The following is a 16,087-nucleotide window of genomic DNA, read 5'->3' on the forward strand; positions in this document are numbered from 1 at the left end:
ATACATCGTTCACAAGTGCGTGACTTCACTCAAGGTTCAAGGCTTCTCTGCCATTCTAGGGTCTTATTTTGAATACAGTTTGATTTGTTAATTAAGTTGTTCTGACAAATGCTGTAAATTTTGTTTGACATTAGTTTTCTTATTTTTGTAATCACCTTTTGAGTCTGCCTAAACAAAGCCTAACAGACTTCCGAAATTAGACAAACCTTTGACCGTTTCGCTATAAATATAGAGCAAGCCGAGAGCCGTTGTTTATTTAATCCAAAGCTTCGGGAGGAATAATAAATGTTGGTACATTTACCATTTTTCCCGCGGCGACGTCGATGCAAAAGCAGCCACAATATAAAGACGTCGGCACTCAAGTCCGTAGTGACTGGCATGAATAATGAGCTACCGGGTTTTATTTTCCTTCATGAAACTGTAGTAACGTTAACAAATTGTTTAATAGAGCGTTTTGGTTGTTTTATTTATGGGGGAATAATATTGCTTTTTTTTTTAATTATTAATCGTTTTTTATGGGGAAAAATCTGTGTTTATACAGCAAATAGCGGACGCTCGCGATATTCTCCGCGAGAAAATCGGTGTAGACTTTCATTGTACTTGACCATCATTTACGTTCTACAAGGAGGAAATATTTGTATTTATGTATGTGACAAATTCTTATTACGACTAATGGCCTAACCTCTTTCATTCTGAGAGGAAACTCGAGCGCAGCAGTGAGCAGAATATGGGTTGATAATGATTATGATATATTACCCCCATAATGTGATTCACGTGAAAATATGGGAATGTGGGGATAAAATATCATCAACATTTTCAACCCATATTGAAAATATCGCCCGTACGATAGACATATATGTCTATCGTACGGGCTATAATCCTAAAGACTACTGAACCATCAATCATTACCATATCAGCCGATGGACGTCCAGGACATAGGCCTTTTGTTGGGACTTCCAAACATCACGATCCTGAGCCGCCTGCATCCAGCGAATCCCGACTCGCTTGATGTCGTCAGTCCATCTGGTAGGGACCAGCTGATGGACCAACGTCCATCGGCTCTTCAAACTATGCACCCTAATTGTACATCACCACTTCAGCTTTGCGACTCGCTGAGCTATGCCAATGACTTTCTTTTTCTGCGGATCTCCAAAAAGACAAAAGTTAGTTGTTACAAAAGATCGATGATCAAGCGGCCATAATCACGTAGCTCTTCTATACATGACCACAGCATCTATGTATGGTGCACCATAAAATGAACCTGAAACGTGTGTGCGAGTAAATCCCTAGTGGAGACACAGAGCAACAATTAGTAAACGTTGCACCGAGGCACGCGGCCATTTGTCTCGTCGCCAGATTAATACGTAGCTGTTAACCTTGTGTTAAGCGCGTTTGTCACCGCGGCGTAATGTGAAAGTATTTAATTGTACATTAGCTAACCTACGGTTAACGTATCTTCATAAATTAGCTTTCTTATTCCAGAGCAGCGGATGCCCGCGACTTCATCTTCGTGAGAACAATATTAAACTAAGCTTTTTAACATTTTTCTTGAATTTAATAATGAAATCCAAAATAAAATCCATTACGTAGTTCAAAAGATGTAATCATACAGTCTGAGAGAAGCGAATTAGTTTAACTTGAAGATCTTTATAGTAGTCAAGTTATATGAAACCGGAAACATAATTCGGAATGGAAATTCAAACCCTAAACGTATACACACATAATTATGTATGTTACCCACACCCACTACATACTCCTTTAAAACTGGCAACTTTACGCCGATGGTCAAAAAAGTTATGATAGAAGTGTTTTTCCGTTTTTATTATGACGTGGCTAAGCCAACTCGTTTGCTTTTACATAATGAATTTTCTTTTTTTCTAGAATGTTTTCAAAGCTAATTTTCAGCCTGGAGTTGGGAACTCAATGGTGTTTCACCAGCTGCCTTGAAGACAACGTTAATCATTCTTATCATTGTCGTTAACATTTAATAGTGATCGTTAATTAACAGTCAAAAACATTATCAACCCCGCCATCCTGCATTGGAGCAGCGTGGTGGATCTAAGCTCCATCTCTCATCTCCTATAGGAAGGAAGGCCTTGTAGGAAGCCGTTAAATTAATCAAGGCAGATAATAATAATGACGATTTATCAATTAGCAAAATCGCTGCCTATATAAAAATTCCATATATTTTTGCACTGCCAACTTAAGCCAACTATAAAGAAGAACTTATCAAATTAAAATACATTTAATTATCGTTAAGTCGCTTAAACTAAAAGGTCATTAAACTGACGGAAAACTTAAGCTTAAAGTTTATGTCATCAATCACCACATAAATCTCTAAAGTTGCCCCGTTGGGGTTGAGTCGAGAAATTACAACACTTATTACAGTTGACAGTCTTTTGTTCCCTCTTGAGTTACGTAAACTTTATTCGGATACTAGCGGACGCCGGCGACTTCGCGTGGAATTTAGTTTTTCACAAATCTCGCGGGAACTGAAATTTTTTCCGAGATGTAAAGTAGCCTATGTGTTAATACAGAGTAAAATCTATTTCCATTCCAAAATTCAGCCTAATCGCTTTAATATCTGCAGCGTAAAGGAGGAACCTAAACATAACACACTCAAACTTTCTTCATTATCAACCCATATTCGCGAGCTCGAGTCTCCGCTCAGAATGAGAAGGGTTAGGCCATAGTCCACCATGCTGGCTCAATGTGGATTGGCGACTTTACACACGCAGAGAATTAAGAAAATTCTCTGGTATGCAGGTTTTCTCACGAGATTTTCCTTCACCGTTTGAGACACGTGATATTTAATTTCTTAAAACGCACACAACTAAAAAGTTGGAGATACTTTTCAGTTGTGTGCGTTTTAAGAAATTAAATATCACGTGTCTCAAACGGTGAAGGAAAAACATTGTGAAGAAACCTGCATACCTTGAAATTTTCTTAATTCTCTACGTGTGTGAAACCTGCCAATCCGCATTAGACCAGCGTGATGGACTAAGGCCTAACCCCTCATTCTGTGAGGAGACTCGTGCTAAGCAATGAGTTGAATATGGGTTCTAAACGATGATGAGAGTCCTCAGGGTTGACAAAGCATTTTTGCATCTATGATGCGCGTGTCACTGCACGTATCGCCTTACCGTCTGCATGTTGTTGGCAAGCTGTAAGCGCGGCGTCGCCCAGATGTACCCTAGTTCACGCCTGGTCGACGGTGAGGCGTTACGTTCCTTTATCGAGTTGATATTATGTGCTATGAACTTAAGTCACCAAGCAGTTAGCATCCAAAATCCTTTTAGGTCCTAGGTTTTTACAATATAACCAGAAACTATAACATTTTCTTCATACTTTTACTACGCGTTCCTGCCAAAAACTTTGTAAGTACGTACGTGTCCTACACATTACTGCATCCATTAGGCTGTCAAAAATTGCTTACTTTTTATTATTAAGACTAATAAGAAGATCTTATATTCAGTTAACTTGTTCCTTACTAAAACGAACCAGATAATGTAAAGTTTACAAATTCATGCGAAAATTTCAAACACTTTAACTTACTTTATTAGTAAAATAAAATATTCACTCGTCTGCATAAAGTTTTACCACAATTCTTCACACTGTCAATTAAGGTCGAAGTACGACCGACGAATGGGCATCTTAAGGCGGGCATCCACAGATCGGCATCGTCAATATCGGACGCATCGCATCAAACGGATTTTAATATTCATTATATAGAAAGTCATACAAGTACGTCCACTGACCCACATCGTACATATCACATCAAACGGAATTTAATATTCTTTGTATAGAAAGTCATACAAGTACGTCCACTGACCTGCGTCGTACGGATTTATTTATTTATTTATTTAAACAGGCCAACAACATTTATTCACACAAAATAATTTACATAATATGATATAAAATAGATATACAGGAAATACAGATTTAAAACATAAACATCAATAACTGGCTTGTACAGTAAACACAGAAATACTTAAGATATAAGTAGAAAAAAACACACTATAAAACAATATAAACTACAATTAACACAAAAAATAAAACAAATAAAGAAAGCAAAAATGAACAAAGAAGAAAGAGCAAATTAATATTAAAAAAAAATAAAGTAAAGGACCTACGCTTAATCATTAACTTCCCTGCGCAGGGAGTTTATAACGTTACGACGAAAGCAGATCGTTTTAGAATTAAAAAGGTTGATGTCTTTATTATTTTGATGCAGAGAATTAAATAGGTTACAAATTCGATTAATAGAGGAATGGCTAGCAACTTTAGTACGGCAGCAAGGTGTAGGAAATACGTTGTATGTTGTTATGTTCAATGTTTTTTCCACTTGCCATGAATTTGACTTGACAGGAATATTAGTAAATAGTTCTAAAATAGCTAGCTTACGCTTCAACATTCAGTTAACTAAATCTATACATATCATTCTACAGCACAAAGCCCTAAAGTTGGTCCATTGGGGCTGAGCCGCGAGATTACACGCCTTATTATTGTTGGCAGTCTTTTGTTCACCCCCGAGTAATCTACAGGCGAGTTAATACTGAAGCAAATAGGCAAAGTTCGTGCGAACGTCAGCTGAACTTCTTAATCGGTTCTTTACTTGAGTTGAGCAGTCACATACTCTTGGATAGAGTGCTTCCATACTCGCTTTAACTCCTTAACTCGACAGTTTTGAATATACACCCACTAAATATCACAATAATAATTACTATACTAAAGCCATACTCTAAGAATAATGTTTACCAACAAACAAATAAAAAATGAGGGCATAAAGTATAGTCATTTCACACCTAATAATAATTATAATTAACTTGTTCTTAAATTAATGAAAAAAAAAATAATAAGCTTAAAACAATTAAATATAGTTAAAATATTTTGAATAATATTTTATAAAACAACAATATATAATTTAAAATAAAAAAGTTCTGAAATGACATGCGTTTTCTACCATCATTTCTAACTTGTTACTTAGTTAACAGTACTTCTCGAGTATGGCTTTAGTATAGTAAATTTTTAGCAAATTATTTGGAGATTCCTGCTCTTTTATATACCTACTAACATCTTTCTTTTGTTTATTATCTTTTATATATCTAGATTATTAGGTGATGTATCTTCAAAGATGTATCTTCCACGTGTTGTGTAATTAAAGAATTACTTTAATTATTACGGGACATCCTGTATAAACGTCATATATGTATTATACTCCGTACCTACGTTATGAGAGTAGAAACGGAGTGACTCTACTTTGATAAATCAAAAATTTATTCGGAAAATAAAAAACAACTGCAAATAATTTTTTTTTTTTAATTTTATCTTTACTTATATCTGTAAACTGTATCTCTCTGAATATGTTTGAAAATAAAAATTCTGTCTAAAAATTTAATTGAAAAAATAAAATATTAGGTAATAAAGATTGTAAAAAAATAAATAAATGAGAAAAATGAATCGTAGTACAGACAAATCTAATGTTTTTGCTATTTTCCCTACCCAACGTTGATAATAGTGGTGTTCCCAAATTAGAACAGAATATGTGTGTGATATAAATTTTTTCTGTGACACACAGCAGCGTAAAGTTTCCTTTGTACGGACTTTTCTAATTTCCGAGCTAACACTAATGAAACTTACAGTCTATGCGTTGAGATATGTTTATTTTTACTTCTGTGTGATTAATGGCATGATTCACCCAATATTTCCTGTTGATTTGGAAAGTTATAAAGTTAAAGTTTAAAAAGGTAAAGAGGATGAACCGTGGAGTCGTTAGATCGAATATAAGTATTTTATTTATATTGCATGTTTAGTTATTTTTAGTTTTAGATAATGTAAATAGTTATAAATAATTAAATCAATAAGTGTAAAAAGTAATAAAATAATAGTATCATACGGATTACAATGTAATCTAATATAAAAAATCTAAACCAACAAAACTATGTTATCAACAAATAAAACACCAAGAAGGTAATTTTTTTTTGTATGTTTTACGTTGCCTCTATGCGTTCCTAACCCGAAAATCATATCACTCACTCATCATTCCCGTAGAGGAAGGAAGATTCTACGTCCTTTCACTTTAACCAGTGAAAGGATGTGGTCTTTCACTATGGTGTGAGAATCGTAGCCGATACATACATCTCCCTTCTTCTATTCTCTGGTTAAAAATGATTTCCTTTGATTCCATAACATTGTAACGCATGGCGTGAAAAGTAAATAGGGTATTTTTTAATTATAGCCAGTGCGGGTGTGGATTCGAGTACTGGGTCGGACTGTGAGCTTTTGTTTCTTTAAAAAAATATATTATTAACCTGGAAGTTGATCAATTGATGATGCACGCCTCCGTGCCTCGGAGAGAACGTTAAGTCGTCAGTTCCCTATAACTATAACTATCAGTTATCTGATAGTTACAAATTCGTTACCACCCTAAACACGCCCTGGATCTGCACTTCAAAGTTCTGTTTCTTTCTTTTTTTTTCATTAGTTTCACAAGTTCCTCGATTACAGGTGGTGTTAACATTCATTGTTAATGTTATTGTAGAAGATAGGAGATAGGAGGTGTTGGCATAAATAAGAGAGTATTTAATGACTTGTGCTCAGTTGTTCATTAGGCAGCTTAGACACCGTCACGCTGCCAGTTGCGTTAGTGATTTTGTGCAAAATATTTTGTGTTGTAATTATTCATTGTAATTATGCATTGTAAATGGATCTCTTAAACCTATTGCCAAGGTCACAAGTCCTGGGACCTGCTTCAGGTGTTTCCTATGCCACACAATAATGGTACAATCACTATCTCTGCTACTCGTTGCTAAGCATCTTATGGTGGTGCCATGGTGGTCCAGCCTATGGTGGTGGTTCCTCTCACCTTTAGGTCTGCCCATATAGGTTTCAAAAATGAGGCTTAAAAGATCCCCGTTCTTCAAAGCTTTCTGAAACAGAAAAAGCGGCTTTATCTGATTGACATATCTATACATACTTAGTACTAGCACGCCCCATCCTGAGGGACAGACGTCTGAGCGTTATAAGAAAAGGCTTCCGGCCCGCCGGGACGGTTTCCTTCGCCGCTCTCTTTTGCATTATTTGATGTAACAAATCGGCAAGATAAATAACTCTAGGACGCTTTCTCTGTCGGACTCGTTTACAGATTGTAGGCTTTATTAATTTATAGATAGGTGCGTGATAGCCCAGTGGATATAACCTCTGCCTCCGATTCCAGACCTGGAATGCACGTCCAACTATTCAGTTCACGTGTCTCAAACGGTGAAGGAAAAACATCGTAAGGAAACCTGCATACCAGAGAATTTTCTAAATTCTCTACGTGTGTGAAGTTTGCCAATCCGCATTGGGCCAGCGTGGTGGATTATTGGCCTAACCTCTCTCATTCTAAGAGGAGGCTCGAGCTCAGCAGTGAGCCGAATATAGGTTGTACCTAGATGATGATGATGATGACATGTTGGCAGTTTAAGCAATGTTAGGCTTGCTTGATTGATTGACTTAGAGAAAATTTATCAAAAAAAAATATTAGTGTTGCTAAGGCCCAGGAAGGCATCGACTTGATTTCTTAAGAAGTTTAAATTTTTTTTAGTATAATTTTTAAAACGAAGTTTAAAAACTCGTAACCAGTAACTCGTTGATTAGGTAGAATAAATAGGTACCTAGTGTTCGAAATTTTCAATTCTTTTTGTTTTCTTTGACTTACATAGAAACGTATTATTTCATTTTCATAGAATTTCTTTAAATAATATCACTAAAACAATACTTAATAGCATTTCTAAGCATTAAGAACATAAGTTTCAACGACAAATTCTCACTCTAAATCAAAGGCCCTTGAAAAAGCAATTACGGATACTGCTTGAAGTTTTATTGCTAATGCCTTTTCTTATATTACAATTGTACGAAATCGTATTGTCTGTATGTACTTAACGAAAGTAAATTTGCTTATTTTTACCGCTATAGTAAGTTAGTTGACACTTCTTATTAAACGGTCTTTAAACGTTGTAAAATTTAACGTGTATTTGGTAGTCTGTAAGGAAGGACGTATAAGTACCTAATTAAAAAAACAATACTTTACCTGAAATAACCTAGCCATTTTCTGAGCCACTCAATTTCCGGTTCTTTAGAGTATGTTGCTTGTCACAATCTTTCGACAGTTCATAATCTAGCGAGATAGATTATAATCTGTTATCGCCGCGTTTGCCGCTTTTAAATTTACATGTTGTTAATAAATAGTGTAGGAAATAGTAGTCTGTGACAGATATGACGTCGCTCGATCTAGTGTCGGCTTTAGTGTGCTCGTGGCGTTCGAGCCGTCCACATCTCTTGTTGTGTAATTATTTAGGGGTTACTTGGGATAGGCGGGGAGAGTGACTTGAGTGGAAAAGGGGAGTGTTTGATATCAGTAAAAGGCGCCTTTAACCCTACACACATCGTTCTCAAGTACGTGACTTCACTCAAGGTCATTCTCTGCCATTCTAGGGTGTCATTTTAGTTACAGTTTGATTTATTAATTAAGTTATCCTGACAAGTGTTGTGAATCATAACCTTTGTTCGACATTAGTTTTCTTATATGAGTAATCACCATTTGAGTCCTATAATAAATCTAACTGTATTTTACTTTGTCATATACAAATAAAACGAAAAATGAACGTTTCGAGAAATAAACCACAATTATATTACGTTTATTCGAGCTATATTTTCACCACCTCAACCAACAATGAGCTCAACGCAAACAGTAGGTATAGCAGAATGCACACGTTTCATTGTTGATGTTTCACCAGTAAAGCATTTATCCTACTCGTTGCACTAAGCCATTATGATATAATAACATTTTAAAGAATCACGTATCGTCGGGAAGCTCTTCGCTTTCATTTTTCATTTTCTCAAAGCTAGGAAGCCGGACAAAATTAAAATGAAACTGTTCCGTTGAAACTCATCTTTATTGCTGCCATTTTTATCCATGAATAAAATGGAAACTATGATTATTATAGGACTCAAAGGTGATTACAAATATAAGAAAGCTGATGACGAACAAAGGTTATGATTCTACAACACTTGTCAGGACAACTTAATTAACAATTCAAACTGTAACCAAAATAAGACCCTAGAATGGCAGAGAATGACCTTGAGTGAAGTCGCGTACTTGTGAACGATGTCTGTAGGGTTAAAGGATCCTTTGACAGTCGACTAACACTCCCCTTTTCCACTCAAGTCACTCTCCCCGCCTATCCTAAGTAACCCATAAAGAATTACACAACAAGAGATGTGGACGGCTCGAACGCCACAAGCACACTGAAACCGACACTAGATCGAGCGACGTCACTGTCACAGACTACTATTTCCTACACTATTTATTAACAGCATGTAAATTTAAAAGCGGCAAACGCGGCGATAACATGATATTTATAATAGTTTTCAGTCAAATACTATCAAGTTGTCTTATTCTCTATGATCAAAGGAGAAACCTATACTTGGCAACTTCGTTCGTAACACTCCCGATGGTCCGGACTGATGCACCTCACTTCCCCGCGCGCACGATTTCACACCCGCGCAGTCTTTCCCCCCCCGGCGCCCGCATATCATGGGAGTGTCATCAACGAACTTGCCTGACCATAGTCTCCATAATAACTCGGACCCAAAAATTATAACGATACAAAGCTGAAAATTGGCCATAAATTAGAACATATAAGAAGATCTCATGAGGCCAATTTTCAGTACAATATACGTTGTACAATCAGTAAATTACTTGTTAAAACTGTATTTGCACAACATTAGCTGTGTCAAACTGACAGATTTCCTAGTTGTTCAGTTGTTAATAATACTTGTAATGAACGGTACTAAGCCCCCAACTGTGGGCTGCTAAGAACTTCTCGTAAGAAAGAAACAACACGAGAAAAGCTCAATATATCACAATTGAATCTAGAACATCTTGAACCGAAGTCACATAGGCTTACCTCTAGACCAGAGGTTCCCAAACTTTTGTTTTCTCATAGACCACTTTCTAATTTAACTGGTCGCGGTGGACTCCTCGATAATTTCTATCCAAACTGACAAAAAATGTGATTAGATTGGATACCTATGGAAATTTTCGTTGCAGCTGAATCAACAGCCACCACGAAATAACGCGTTAAGAATAATAATAAAATAATAATAAGAATTGATTACTTAATTAGATAATTATTTGATAGTACTGTGAGTGGATGACAAAAACATAAATTGTCCAAGGAAAAGTTATTTCAGCCAACTTTAATTTCTGATATCTATCACAGGTAAGCAATCAATTCACAAATTATTTTATTTAGAAAACTCCCTATTCTGTATTAAACCAGATACATTTTTGTGGACCTCAGTTACAAATCAGGAAACCCTATTTTTATGTCACGTCTACGTAGACCCCCGCCAAGTCTTCCGTAGACCCCTGGGGGTCCACCTGGACCACTTTGGGAATCAATGCTCTTGACCACGGAGGCGCAAAACGAAACGAGGATGAAATACTGTATGCGTAAAACATAAATTGGTATTTCGACCTATCACGTACGCGACACATTTATATTCGTTACACAAAACGCCGGCAGCTGAAACCTTGCAAACCTACATGCGTGCCTCAAAAAACTTTCGTATTACCACTAATTAAAGATTTGCGAGTGGCCACGATTTGCGACCCCTATGTACGCGTGAAATGGTTCCGTAACAACTTTCTGGTGGAACGTGTTGCTTCGATCACGTTCTGTATCGTAAACACGTTGTTGTAAAGCCATTAATTATATACTTTTGGCTGGAATAAAAAACTTTATCTGGCTAACGAATTTCTATGATTAAATGAAACTTGACTGCTTCGTCGCTCCTGTGGTTAGCTGGTTTGCTTATGGAACATTTTATGAAAATGAAATGGGACTGGTCTGGAAGTATACTTGAAATGAAGAGTGAGCCTTGAAATGAACTAAAACGAAAACCATGTCAAACCGAAAACGAAACATTAGAATATGTCGATCAATATATATATTTAGGAAAACAAATAAATTTTAATAGAGACAGTAATGAGATGGAAATAGAAAGAAGAGTTAAAAACACATGGTCGATAAGCGATATGCCTATAAACCTAAAAAAAAAGGTAATGGATTCGTGGCTTATCCCGTGTTTAACATATGCTTCCCAAACCTGGAAGTTCACAAATAACACAAAAAACAGAATAGTTGTATGTCAAAGGGGAATGGAACGATGAACATAAAAAGAATACAAAAAATAAAGCACACAGACATAAGAGCGAAAACAAAAACAATTGATGCTCTTCAACAAGCACAAAAATTTAAATGTGGAAATGCATCGCTACACGCCTCCCGGCCCGCGCGCAACATCGGGAGTGTTACGAACGAAGTTGCCAAGTCTGCTAGTCAAGATTTATATTATACTAGTACAACATGTCAAAAATCAATCTAAAGTTAATTGCACTATCTGTCGATATACAATAATCGAAGATTGATAACAATCCTGAATTATGGATACAGCATAATTTATTGAATTAATCTACTTATAAGTATAGTATATCAAACTATCGGGGTCTAGAAATGGCGGTGAGTGAGCTCAAGATAAATGGCAGCCATACATTTTGATGTCTCATTAGAATTTAGATTTACGGGCGTTATGTCGAGACCACGACACAGCCTTTGAAACGATTAAGATTTATTAGTTGACTCACAATAGTTTAAGTTTATATCACTGATCTGTAGCTACTTGGTATTTGGAATCTAATGAGCAACTGGTAGTATAAAATTTTAAATCAGAAACTGTCTTGCTAGAAACATTAGATTCCCAATGCATACCATCATTATAGCTTGGGAGGTTTGTTGATGACACTCCCATGATGTGCGGGCGAACGGGGAAAAGACTGCGTGGTTGTGAAATCACGCGTGCGGGGAAGTGAGGTGCATCAGTCGTGGGTTTTGTATTCATCGCTAAACACCCCCCCGGCCCACGCGGAACATAGGGACTGTTACGAACGAATTTGCTAAACTATAGTAGCCTATTTTAGCTACCCACTACAGGGCTAAGCTTTTGAGCGTGTAGGAGAAGGGATAAGGAGCTTAGATTCGCCACACTGCTCTAATGCGGGTTAGCGGGCTTAGGGTGATAATGGTAATAATAACTACTAAACAGGATGTGTTAAGATGGAAAATTTTGAAAAATTCAAAAAAAAATATTACTTTATCACTTTATAGATTTTATCAAAAATATTCAAATTATTTTTTAGATAATTCATTAGCCTCAATAGATATTCATTCATCTTTAGCCTCAATAGCTCAACGGTAAGAGCGGCCGAACTCATCACAGAGGGGTGGTGGTTCGATCCCCGCCCCATCAGCAAAAATCATGTGTGGCAGAATAATTCACACATGATTTTTGAGCAACTTTAACCGTTTACGCAGCGCACGCAGCGTAAACTCTCCATAGGAAAAATCCCCCTATTTAGAAACATTCTTTATTGGTGATCCGCTCCTATTGGTCTTAGCGTGATAATAACAGCATAGCCTTCCTCAATAAATGGGCTATCTAACATTAAATATTTTTTCAAATCATACCAGTAGTTCCTGAGATTAGCGCGTTCAAGTAAACAAACTGTTCAGCTATATAATATTAGTATAGATTAAAATCATTCTCACGTTGGTCAATTGCAATGGTTTCACATTAGGTAAAGTTGCAGGTGAACTCCAAAAGCGATTTCCCGCTTGGACGAGCAGGGATTTCCCTGTGACACTTGTGGGGAAGTACGAAAAGCTATTTGTCCACTTTTACAATGGAAGTTGGACATTTATGATACTTACAATCCATACTTACAATATTTTTTTCTTTTTAATTTAAATAAGTAAGTAACCTGTCTCAGTTTAATAAAGTGAGATGAATTTTATTTTTTAAGAAATTATACTGAATATAAGTGGCGAAGGGTGGAATTTTGACGAAGGAAAGCCAAAGAAAAAGGAAATTCATATTGCTTGATACAAACTGCGGTTCCACATACAGCCATGAATATGTCTATACTAATATTATAAAGAGGAAAACTTTGTTTGTATGTTTGTTTGATTGTAATGAATAGGCTCAAAAACTATTGGACCGATTTTAAAAATTCTTTCACCATTCGAAAGCTACATTATCCACAACTAACATAGACTAAATTTTATTTGGAAAAAAATAGGGTACCTTAAGATATTTGGGTTTTTCGGACACAAGGTGTAAAAATCAACCAGAAAAGAAGGGTAGTAGGCTAGGGGTAGGCTAGGGGTAGGGTAGGGATAGGGTAGGGGTAAGATAGGGGTAGTTGAAAGTTTACATCGAGTTTCACGCGGACGAAGTCGCGGGCGTCGGCTAGTATTTAATATATCATTACAAAAATGAGTATGTATGTATATATTTATATATTATTAAAAGGTAACCCGGCGGGAATCAGCCTGTATGGACTCTTCGCCGCTGCTGCATATATAAACTAATATTATTTTTTATTCTCGTATTCCCACGGGAACAAAAACTACGTGCTTAAAACCATGAGGCTCTGCTAATTGCCTATATTTTTATCACCCCTTATTTTCACCTCAAAGATCAAATAAAGTAACATAATAATTGTTATAACATTCTATATTTACCTATCTATTTTATTTAAATATTTTATAATAGAGGTATGTCACCAGCGCGTCAAAACTGAAGCGAACAAAGTGGCTGATTGTCTTAATTTCATTGAGACGCATAGTAAACAACGAAAGTTATTTAAAAAATAATACTTAAATATTGTAAACAATTGTGTTGCCAGGAACTGTAAAAACTGTATATACAATATACATAAATATGTAGTGTAAGTAAATACAAAATTATGCATGTGGAGTCGCTAAATTCAGATCACTTATTGCGTTGATTTTGTTTGCACGTACCATGTCTATAGTATAAAATGTCATTGATTTTATCACATTGAATATCAAGTTACTATAAAATGTAAATTAGTTGTCGCTCAAATACGAGTTATGTATGTTATTGAGGTTACACGTAACACGTAAAATATGTAGACACGTAGCGTCGCACTCACCATACAACATTTATCACAACACTTCGCATTTCACTCCACGTCGCGATGAGCGCTTACCGAGAACATATGTTACTCGGGGCAAAGACTAAGGGAAATGAAGAAAGCCACAAAACTGAAAATAAAAAACCGCTACACTCAAACAATTCTCTCTCTCTCCAGTCGGTAACTCATGACTGAGGAACGTGACCACTCTTGACGAGTAATCTTTTGATGTACAATGCTCCTCCATTGTGTACGGTCGTTGACCATTTGGATGGCAGTTTAGAAGGGCACATGTTTATTTGAGTAGATCGACCATTGGGTTGGAAATCTACCCTGCAGCCGTTTGCGTTCTATATTTCTTACACACAGCATTGTTATCCAATTTAATAATGTTCAAAATATTCTCTGTAACCTGTCAGTGACTCTGCGTGATCTAATCAGAAATGAGATAATCCACAGGAGAGCTAAAGTCACCAACATAGTTCAACGAGCCGCAAAGCTTTGGTGACAATGAGTTAGTAGGTACATAGTTCAAAGAGTAGATGGGCGTTAGGGTCTGAAGATGCTGGAATGGCAAACCCGCACTGGAAAGTTGCACACAGTGTTGATCGACCCCTCACTAAGTGGACCGATGACATCGCCCGGAGGCCTACTTGGTCTAACAGTGAACTTATATTTGTTGATAATGATGATAATGATTACGTTTGATTTACACGGCGTTGCATAAATAAATTTTACAAATATCATTGACTTAAGACTTTGGCTTAGAAATTTTGACTCTAACTTTTAAAAAAGTTTACATAGTTACCGCAAAACTCCTTCTATGTTTTTGTTGCGTCATCGTTTGGGGTTGTTTAGCAAGCCCGCTTTCCATTTTGGCGAAACCTTTTAGGAAGAAGTTTGTTCCACTTTATTTTTCACGCCTCGTGACTATCGCTGACTGTCGACGCTTTTGTCACTTCAACCAGAGTTTAGCGAGACTGCGTTTACATCACTTGTAATATTAACGAAGTTTTCATACTTGTCAACTGCATTCCATTATTTTTACAAGCTTTCAAATTAAAACTGTGTCTGCAACTTTGTTTTTAATTCGTTTATAAGTATAAGCCGTCATCAAACCAGGCATTCGCTTTTAAGGATTTCGTTGTTGAAGTTGTCTGTCGGTTCATCAGATGTTATGCGTAACGAACTCCTGAAATTTATATATTTTTTTATTCTTTTATATATTTAATCTAAAACTAAACAAAATAAGTCACTGTCGTTTTATCAAAATTCAAAGTTTCGTAAGGCACAGGGCATATCTACGAGTATATAGGGCATATCTACGAGTATATACTATAGATCAGTGATACGGAACAACTGCTCCAGTGGCTTAATTAACACTAAAGATGATATCCAAGGCCCGTGAGAATTCATTGGATGGGCCCCACAAAATTGGGATGACTTCTGAGCTTACAGCCTCTAGTAGAACCTTCTGTCTGGAAGCCCGCGGCATTTAGCCCAAACAGGCTAACGTCCTTACAGTTTCTCCCCTATAGGTAACTAGACCATGCATAGTCCATGTAATGCAATGCACGCCGAGGCATGCACTGTTTGAATGCCCAGGTACCACAGATGTAAGAGCAGCCGCTGAAGGTACTAATGAGGGGGTAAACGCAGTAACCTCATCTCACGTATGCTGTCAAGCGAGGAGCAGTGGCAGAAGTACGCCCATATGCTCCGAACCACAATGAAAAGAAGGGAGGAAAAAGAGACAGAACAAAAGAGAGAGAGTGAAAGAAAACAACAGGAAGGTCAGCACGAAGAAATGCATAGCGGTTCCGTGCTGACCATGGAGTCCAGGGAAGATTATTTTTAGTCCGTGCAAGTCGGATATACCCTGCCGACTGTCGGCAGAAGTCGGGAGGGATTTTTTTCTTCCCTGAAAAAAAAAAAACAAAAAACATTCATTCTGTAATAAGACCTACCTGTTAAATTACGCTTTGCCAGGTGTGCGCTGGCCCTTACTGCGCAGTCCGATATTGAATTGATGTGTTTGGTGCT

At 36.8% G+C, this 16,087-nt stretch overlaps 1 protein-coding gene across 1 annotated transcript in view; it reads right to left on the minus strand.

Moving 5' to 3' along the window:
* LOC112043700 (peptidyl-prolyl cis-trans isomerase G) overlaps positions 1-16,087 on the minus strand; it is a 244,743-nt gene that overhangs the window by 22,569 nt on the left and 206,087 nt on the right. The gene's annotated exons all lie outside the window — the stretch shown is intronic.

Source organism: Bicyclus anynana, chromosome 5 (genome assembly GCF_947172395.1).
Source record: "Bicyclus anynana chromosome 5, ilBicAnyn1.1, whole genome shotgun sequence".
Lineage (NCBI taxonomy): Eukaryota > Metazoa > Arthropoda > Insecta > Lepidoptera > Nymphalidae > Bicyclus > Bicyclus anynana.